General features: G+C 34.4%; 1 long non-coding RNA gene across 1 annotated transcript; it reads left to right on the top strand.

The window, feature by feature from the left end:
* Positions 1 to 337: 337 nt before the first annotated feature.
* LOC145108767 (uncharacterized) lies at positions 338 to 2,764 on the top strand. The gene is made up of 3 exons (XR_013708544.1): positions 338 to 893; positions 1,862 to 1,949; positions 2,559 to 2,764. It is a non-coding gene; the product is annotated as an uncharacterized LOC145108767 (long non-coding RNA).
* The last annotated feature ends 7,262 nt before the right edge of the window (positions 2,765 to 10,026 follow it).

The following is a 10,026-nucleotide window of genomic DNA, read 5'->3' as shown; positions in this document are numbered from 1 at the left end:
TTTATGAAGACATGGGGCTCTGTGGTTATTATTTAGGTTTAATTTGAAAGAAAAAGAGGAGGAAGGACTAAACGTGTCATAACTGAGAGTTTGGGATTAAAAGGGTAATTTCTGGATGCAAATTGAAAAAGATCTTGAAAGAGAGGGGTCGTTTGGTAAGTAACATACTTGATTTGTAATGAATTTTGAGGCTGGGGACTGAAAGGGTAAATATGGGACTTAATTGGAAAAGGATTCTATGGGGAGGGACCATTTATGTTATTATGGAAATATGTTTTAAGGGTGCCGGGTATATAATCCACCCATAACCCTAACCCTAACAAACCCTCCAGCCGTCACCCCTTATGTCTCCCACCGGCCATCACCCCCCTCTTCACCTCCGGTCGCCGCCTTCACCATGGAAGCTCTCCTCAGCCGCCGATGGCATCGCCAAGTCCGACCGCCCGCTGCCTCATCGACGAACCTCGCCATTCCTCCACCTGTCGCCGTCAGTCATGTCGTGAATGGCCGGAGAAAACCCCGAGATCGGAGGGTGAGCTGTGAACGCTAAAGAGCAGGCCGCGAACAGCCGCTCCTGTCCGCTGTTGCCGCCATCTTGCGTCGCCGCTGCTGTTCTCGTTGAAGACCATCTCGTCGTCGGGCGTTATTCAGTTGTGGCTGGTGCTCCTTCCCTACTGACTCGCGCCACCATGAGAAGTGGCTGAGATCGGAGTGCGTTACCAGGTCGAGCTCGCGACGAGTTGGTGATCTGTGGACGTAGGTTGCTGGGCAGGGAATCAAGGAGACTCGCCACACTGTGAGGTGGTGGCTGTTATCGCGATATGCTTCCTACCACCGTCGCTGTCACGCCACTGCTGCCGCTAGGGTGCTGCTGCCGTCGCCACCCACCACAGGTGGGTGTTGGATTCGCTTTGCAAGCAGGAACGTGTGGGTGTGTGTGTTCCGATTGTAGTGTGTGGCTTTATTTGGCCGGAAATTGTGAGAAAGGCCACCACCACCACTGTGAGGCGGTGGCTGCCACCACCGGCCACCATAGGGTGGCTGGCGATGGCTGCCACCACCGGCCACCATAGGGTGGCTGTGTGTGTTTATTTTGAGAGTTAGCATTGTACACAGTAACCATCACGAAATAATGAAAAGGAAAAATCAAACCACCACCGTATTGTGGTGGCTGCCGCCACCGGCCGCCGTGTCGGGTGGCGGTGTGCTTGCCTTGTGAGTTTGATTCGTTTAGGGTGCTTGTAAACCCTAATGGGCCTTGTAAACCCTAATGGGTCCAATGAAGCCTAATGGGCTTAATGATATTCTAGTGGGCCTAATAGGTCTAATAAAGCCCTAATTGACCTAAAAGCCCAACAAATTGATAAATGGACTAGTAATTGGGTTGGAAAACCATAATGCCAATAAAATCCTAATTTTGGGAAATAATCGGAGCACACGGGAATTATTTAATAACTATTATTTAATAACTGGAGATGTTAAATAATAATCATTGGCAAAAATTAATCTAAGCAATATTGGATTTAATGGATTAAGTCCTTAGAGGATTAAGTCCTTCATGGGTTAAGTAGGAAACTTAACCTTAATCATTATTTTATGTGAAACCCTAATTTCACTTGGGTTTATCGTTGGGCCTTAATGATTATATATGGTGTTGGGCCTTAGAATAAGGTCATGTATAGGCTTGGGCCCAATTTGGAAAATTAGGCCATATGTTGGGCTTTGATTTCCTAGTTGACTTTGGGCCTATGGATTCAGCCTTGGGCTTGCATAAAGCCAAGTTTGGGGTAATGTAGTAATTATCTAAAGTATGTACTTATGATTATGTATTGGAACCTAATTATTAATTTGGTGTTGACAGTTCGGGAATCTGTCATCTAGCAGTTGGGGTTGAGTCTGCGGTACTTCAGCAATGTGGGGTTGAGTCTGTGGGACTTCAGCAGTGTGAGGTGAGTTACCTTCCAGTAGAGGTGGGTCTAATGCCACAATGCCGACCCACTGACAGGACTAATTGGTAGATAATTGTATGTGTGATATGTTTTATGTGATATGTCGTGTTATGAGTTTGCCTGGTTCGGACCGGAAGGTCGACAGGGTTTGGACCGAAAGGTCAACAGAGTTGGTCCGGAAGGTCTACAGAGTCAGGACCGGAAGGTCTTATGTGCTTACATGAGTTATGTGATATTATGCAATTTGTTTATGTGATATTATGCGTTTTGTTTATGTGATATTATGCATTTGTTTACGTGGTATTATGCATTTTGTTTATGTGATATATATGTTCTTATCTAAGTGATACGTATATGCTATGAGCTTCCAGGGTTGGACCGGAAGGTCATCGGAGTATGGACCGGAAGGTCATCAGAGTATGGACCGGAAGGTTAACAGAGTAGGACCGGAAGGTCTATCGGAGTTGTGGGACCGGAAGGTCCCACTGAGACACATTGACCTGAAGGTCTTGTTAAGTTTTAGCCTCGAGTGGCTAATTATATGTGCGTGGTATTTTGGGGGAACTCACTAAGCATGTGTGCTTACCGTGTATGTATTATGTGTTTCAGGTACATTGTTTCAAAGGAAAGGAGCCGGCTAGGTCGCAGCGCATCACACTATGTTTTCCGCACATTGGATCCTTGGGATTACACTCTGATATGGTTTTATGATACTCTGTTTGATTATTGACGCTTTGGTTTTTGATATGAGATATTATTATGAAAGTTTTTATATTGATCGGTTTTATGCAATAACTTAAAATAAAAATGAAATTTCTGGCCTTGAATTTTGGGATGTTACATACCTTTATTCAAGTAAACATAAATCAGGTTGTAAAACAATGTTATTCAAATTCTTTTGGATTTAGTGAGAAATAACGGGTAACACCAATAAGTGTCGGTCGTAGTCTATACTTATAATCAAATTCTCCTGGAGGGAGAGTGAGAGTTTGTGTATAGATCTATACGGGGGTGACTCCCCCACACCTATGTTGTTCGCTACAGTTAGACTCGGCCAGTCTAGGGTGACAAAATCTTAATTCAAGACCGGCAGTCGATAAGATGCCAAGACAGGCGAATTAATCATTATTATGCATGGTTATAACGACTCACATAGAGATCCGTTACCATCTAAGTAATCATTGGGAAATTATGTTCATATGTTGTGACGATACAATAATATAAAACTATCATACTATTTATATCGGAAAACATCGGGTTTTTCGGGGGAACAACATTATTCACTTTTACTTACAATAACTATAATACAAGAAACTATTATGAAAAACATATCACTTTTACATGTTTTGAAATCATTCACACGTATACTTATGGATCATCACACCTTTTTCGTAATCAATTTCTGTTTCAGAAAATATCAGATTTTCTGGGTTTTACAAACAATACAAAACATTTTCATATCAAACCTGCTTATGAACTCACCAACATTATATATGTTGACCGTTTTCAAAATAACTTATGTTCTCAGGTAACCGTTAGAATGAAGAATTATCAAGCTTGTGTCTGAATGTCTTTTGTGATGTCATTTGATAAACAATTTATGTTTTGGGATTATGTAATGTAAACAATGTACTTGATGTGAACAATGACGGTTGTAATATATTAATGCATGGTGATGTTTATGTTATGTTTCATGTATATTCATTTTGATGATATTTCAATTTAAGTCACACAAGCCCTCTGACGTTTCAGCCGTCTGGTTCGGGGGTGTGACAGTAATTCAGGTGGTAAGGTGTTTTAACTTCATTCGGTACATAATCAGATATTACAATTGGACTTTTAGAGTGATTAATTTGAAGATATGTACATGATAAGATTGTCAAACATGAGACTACATATGGTAACAATCCACCTTACATCAAATCTTTAATATTTCATCAAATAGTAAATTGATAGTAAAATTATAATGCTAAACCTAAGCTCAACATAGATAAAACATTTACTAAACTTATCATAATTGGGTCAGCCCAAGAACAACCATGAATGACATTGCCTAAAAAAGAATCGAACGTTAATTTGTTAATTTAGTTTTATCTGCTCGATGTACCATAACCTCGAGACCTACCATTAAGATTCATCAAAATTCATACTCAATTCAAAATAATAATTTATAAAACAAAACTTAAGAAGAACTCGTGTGATGCATCTTATCGTAGGAGTAAGAATTGCATCCGAGATAGAAAAGTAGTGATGATTACATGTAACAATGGTGGTCAGAGTAAGAGTGAATTCGATTTGCTTATAAGGTTTTCAAGTTTAATATGGGTATCTTTTATTTTTCTGTCAAAGAGTACCACAACAATTCCATATGAAACATGGATAATTGACATTGTAACAATAAAGTCATTAAAAGAAACCTTCTTCCATGAAAATCCGTCGTCAATGAATTATTCAGGCCCTTTAGTAGATGAAATCTACAATTTTGAATTCAAGTGACGATAACCCTAAACAAAAGAAGAATAGAAGAACCGATAAAACATGTTCCAAATATCCTTGAAATTCAAGAGAATAGAGACCTTATCTGATGTGTTTTCAGCAACTATAGATGTATAACTCAAGCTTCGTGAACCCTAGGAACATAATATACCTTATCAATGTAGTAGAGTTTGAAATGAAGAAGAAAAAACACCTCGATAAACTTGGAGGTTTTTTTTACCTATTTAACCTCTTAACAGTTAACATTTGCTAGAAAGTATCAAAATCTTGCACATAATTACAAAAACATCATATCATCTCGCAAGATATTGACGATAAATAAAATCAAATCTCCATATTATATATATATATATATATATATATATATATATATATATATATATATATATATATATGAATGTTCAAATGAGAATAAATATGAAATCGAGAACGCAAGAACAAATCTGGACGTAATGTACCGGTGGTGAATACCACCCCCATCCTTTTGTTTTACCGGCAGTAATGTGTCGGCAGCGGAAGTTTACCGGTGGCAAAAATCAAATTTGTGTGAGTTTTGTGTGGATTTTGCCAGCGATAAACAAAAAGTCCACATCCTAACCATTTTTAAATGTTGCAAAACGGCAAAGGGTCTAGGTGTCCATCGATGAAAACATTATGACATTGTTTAGCATAATAAAAGAGTATTTTATTAAATAGGGAAGGGATTACCATATTGACTTATTGATTTCATAAAAGCCATCATTTTTTGTTGAAGATGCCTCAAAGGCTACTAATTATTCTTGTTTCAACACACCATAATCAATGATCACAAAAAAAAAAAAAACTATAAATATAGCAATGTACTTTCATTTATTTTTCTATTACAACACTTTATTTTTTGTTTTTTCAACACACCTTAATCAATGATCACATAAAAAACTACAAATATAGTGATGTACTTTAATTTTTTCTTATTATAGCATTTTATTTTCGATTTTTCTACCATACCATTGTATTTTAACACTTTTTCTTATTAACGAACTATACTTTGCAAAATCTACCAAATTATAGAAATGAAAATTGCTTTTGTATTTGAATGACATTGCATAATTGGGAACAATTTTTAAAGTACAATGTTGAAAAAACAAGTTGAATAACTACATGACAACCAAAACATAGACAACCATTAGGAAATAAGTACATGACAACCATTTGGTAATAAGTTCAATAACTACATGATAACCAAAACTTTCGGTGGGTCACTATCTTCACAAATAGCACCAAGATGAAGCCATAACCATGAGAATACACAACTAATGAGTATATGTCGTGATCCACCTAATAAATCACGTATTAGAAAATTACCTAAAAAATAAATATAAGTTAGATTTTTCAAGGTACTTAATATGAAAAACCCAAAATTACATTTTTTAGTAGAAACTAGAATGAAATTAAAGTAACATGCTATAATAAACTAGTGAACAGAAGTATGTTACTATTTCTTGATGCTAGCTGTATGAAAAAAATTGAAAGTACATTGTTATAACAACTAGAAGTTCCATGCTATAACATACAACTAAATAAATTACCTTGATATTTCTTTCATTTAGCCTTAGTTTTGACATCCAATTCCACTGGCGAGCGAGTGATCCATTTTTAGGTTTGAGATGTAACGTACTACTAGTTGAAGCTTCTCATAATCTATATTTCAGAAGAGTCTTCAAACATTTTTTCGGGTCTTATATTAAAAATCATTTGTCTTATAAAAACTATGTTAGATCAATATTGATTCCACAACCTTAGCCCACTGAATGTTGTTGGCACTCTTGTACCTAAAAAAACATGTAATTCCACATGAAACATGTTTATATAATTGTTAAAAGTAATCTATTAAACCCTAATGCATTTCTCACCTTACAAGGCACTAAAATATGAAAAATTCTAACCTCAAACCATATAAACACAAATATTAACCAGGTTAATTTGAAAATTATAACCGAAGTTAGGGGTTTGACTATCATTAAGGTCATTAGATTGGATTTGAATGCATACCTTGTAATATCAAACTTTCTCAATGGTTTAAACTAATTGAATGCTTATTATTTTCTTCCTCTAAAAAAATCACAATAATATAAACTACAATTAATTATTCTACATACTAATTTGGGCACCATCTTATGAACAATGTCCGATATTAAGCCGACTCCAATACCACCATGTCTCAAGCTGAAGTTGCATGGATGGCACCGCCATCATCCTCCAATGAGATGTCTCCCCTACTCTACTTCTTACGTCGCCAATTTTTTTTGCCCATTCAGTCCATAAATTTTCGTAGGGTTTCAATCGTGATGTCGTTAAGTTAGGTTATGGTTGTGTTTTGGAATTTAGTGTTACTTTCATAGTTATGAAATGGGTGTTGATATATTTCATTTTATAATTTCTGGTAAAGAATCCGATGAAGATGAAGACTGTGTAATATTTATTTAGTATGCATAAAAGAGATATAGGAAGGATCGGGAGGCGTGTACCCATAAATATTTATTTATTTATTTGTTTATTTTTATAATTTGAATAATAAGAAAATGCAAAATAAATGTAAAAAAAAAAAGAAATTAAAAGGTCAAACTAATCCTTTTAACTTTTTTGGACTTTTTGTACAAATCACAAAATTCCGGATATTAAGCCAACTTTTTTTTATAGTGTGAATAATAAGAAAATACAAAAGAAATGTAAAAAAAGAATTTAAAAGATCAAACTAATCCTTTCAATTTTTTTAGGACAAAATCCACGGAAAATTCCTTATTTTGGACTTTCCGTACAAATCATAAACTTTTTGGACTCCATCCACATTTTTTGCGAAACCACCAAAGATCAATTTTATTTATTGATATTAATCAACTCTTACTTACACTACAAGAATAGAGAGTATTAGCGGCGACAGGCATCGCCGCTAAAAGTCTGACATGTCGCCGCTAATGCCTTTAGCAGCAATGCCTCGTCTCTAATACTCTCAAAGTCTCCGGTTCGCCGCTAATACTTCTCGTGTCACTGCTAATACATGTATGTACAACGTTTCGTTTTTGAATTTCACTTTTTTATTGAATTTAAATCTTGTTATATATCAAATCAAAAAATTTCAATTTACAATTAGGCACTAAAAGTAATTTTTTTAACAAAATTTTATGAACCTTTTTAAAGTTTATTTATTTTTTTCAATTTACAGATTTTTTCAACCTACTTTTAAGGGAAGTTTTAATTATATTTAGTTTATATTGGAGTTAAATACCAATTCATTATGAATCGATATGCAAGAGTGTATTTAGAAAAAATAGTAAGTTATATTTTTTTATTGCACTATTCATCCTTGTACAATGTAGGATAGAATACACCCTAAACTATGACCCAAAATTATTTTATTGTAAGAAGGTGCGAAATGTTCTATTTAGGAGCAATACCATGAAAAAGTAAGAAAATTATGAAGTTGAATAAAACATCATAATTTCAATATGAAAATGAATGCTAGTCTGATTCACACGTCTCAATGTGTTCCGATTGCAATATATTTTCATTTCATGAAAACCATCAATGTGTTCTGATTGCAATATATTTTCATTTCATGAAAACCAATATTGGGATCACAATAATACTCTTTATTACATCAATCACTAAATAGATCATAAATCAAAAGTCAAAACCACAATTGAACCAATCAAGTGGAAACACAAACCATATCATGGGAAACAGGCTCAAATGCGAAATGTTGAGGATCCGCATAAAGAAACATGACCGAAGCAAAAGGTTCAATAGGCAGACCACCATTGACAATACACTTGTCGTTCCCGATAGGTGCAAATACATTTGGATCAACATCCTCCAATGATTGGAAACCTTTGCATGACACAATAATGTCTTTTAGATTACATTGCAATTGTTTACAAACATCACTTGCCATTCTTGTACATCTTGTATTTGTCTAGGAGTCTTTGATGTCAACACAGTTAAGTCTTTAAGTTGACACTGACCATGGCCTATGTGAGAAAGAAAGAGAGGGAGAGGATAGAGGTTATATCAGCAGAGTACATATAAAGAAACGAATAAGAGACAACAATAAAACATTATGTGATCATCATTAGTTGTACCTTGGACAAGAAGAGTAAAGAAAATGATAGTAAGGAGAGACTCAAATGTGGATGCCATTGTTGCAAATTGCAATGAAAATGAAGCTCTCTTGTTTTAGTGAGTATAAAGTGCTGATTGTATCCCTATTTATACACCTAAATGCATGATCTAGCATTTATAGTATTGAAATCGGTTACGTAAGGAAAATCAGTTAAATATACATTAACGTGTTTATTGTAACTACCTAAGAGATTTTTAATAAACCTTATAAAAGAAAATCAATTAAGTATCGGTTACTGTTGAGGAGCCAATCAAGTAGCTAGGGTTAACCCATATCAAATGATCTATCAAATTCTACACCTGGTTACATTCCCTAGAGTATAGAGTTGATCAGATGATTAATTATTCTAACATTTCCTAAATTTTTATGAAAATTATATGTTTGTTTCAAACGTATTAACGATTTTGTGAATATATGATAATTGTTTAAGCACGCGAGTTAATCAGATGACTAATTTTTACCAATGGATTGCCAAAGGAATACCGACGACCAAATCCGTTGCTAATTTGCCGACGACACAAAATATCCGATGGAAGCAGGTTTGACCTCTTTATCAACCCATTTCCGCCGGCACTTTTAGTGATGGACCGTCGATAATCTGTCACTAAATGCTTTTTTTTAAACAGTAAAAACTAATAATATTACAGTGTTTTTTGTACAAAATATTATAAACAAAAAACTCATTACATTAAACCTTTATTAATATTGGTAACTAATAAAATTACAATAAAACTAATAAACATGATCTAATGTATTAAAAAGGTATCAAATACATTACTAAGTGTTACAAACATAAAATTAAGGATTATATGGTGAATTACCATATTCACTTAGTCATTTGTTGTTGAAGTTGCCTCAAAGTCCCGTAATTATTCTTGTTTCAACATACAATAATCAATGATCACAAAAAATACAAATATAGCAATGTATTTTCATTTATTTGTTTATTATAGCATCCTATTTTCATTTTTTCTACCATATCATAGTTATTTTTCAAGTTTTTTCTTATTAGCAAACTATAATTTGAAAAATCTACCCAATTATAGGAATGAAAATTGCTTTGTATTTGGATGACATTGCCATAACTAGGAACATTTTTGAAAGTACAATGCTATAAGTAACACGAAATGAAATTAGGAAATTATAATAAGCATGTATATGAATTTTTTTTATTCTATCTTGCATTTTACCCAAAAAAGTATGTTGTCATATGGTAATAAGTAGATGTTATAAGAAACAAATATACGAAAGTATGATGCTATATCTAGCATTTAACACAAAAAAATAATAATTTGGTAATAAGTGGCATATCTTATGATAACCTAGACATTCAGTGGGTCATTGTCTTCACAAAGAGTACTTGGATGAAGCCATAACTATCAGGATACACAATTGATAAATTTAGGACGTGATCCACCTGAT

Source organism: Lactuca virosa, chromosome 1 (genome assembly GCF_052849685.1).
Source record: "Lactuca virosa cultivar CGN04683 chromosome 1, Lactuca_virosa_CGN04683_v6, whole genome shotgun sequence".
Taxonomy (NCBI): domain Eukaryota; kingdom Viridiplantae; phylum Streptophyta; class Magnoliopsida; order Asterales; family Asteraceae; genus Lactuca; species Lactuca virosa.
Note: the sequence above shows the minus strand (reverse complement) of the source record. Positions and strands in the feature narration are given on the sequence as shown.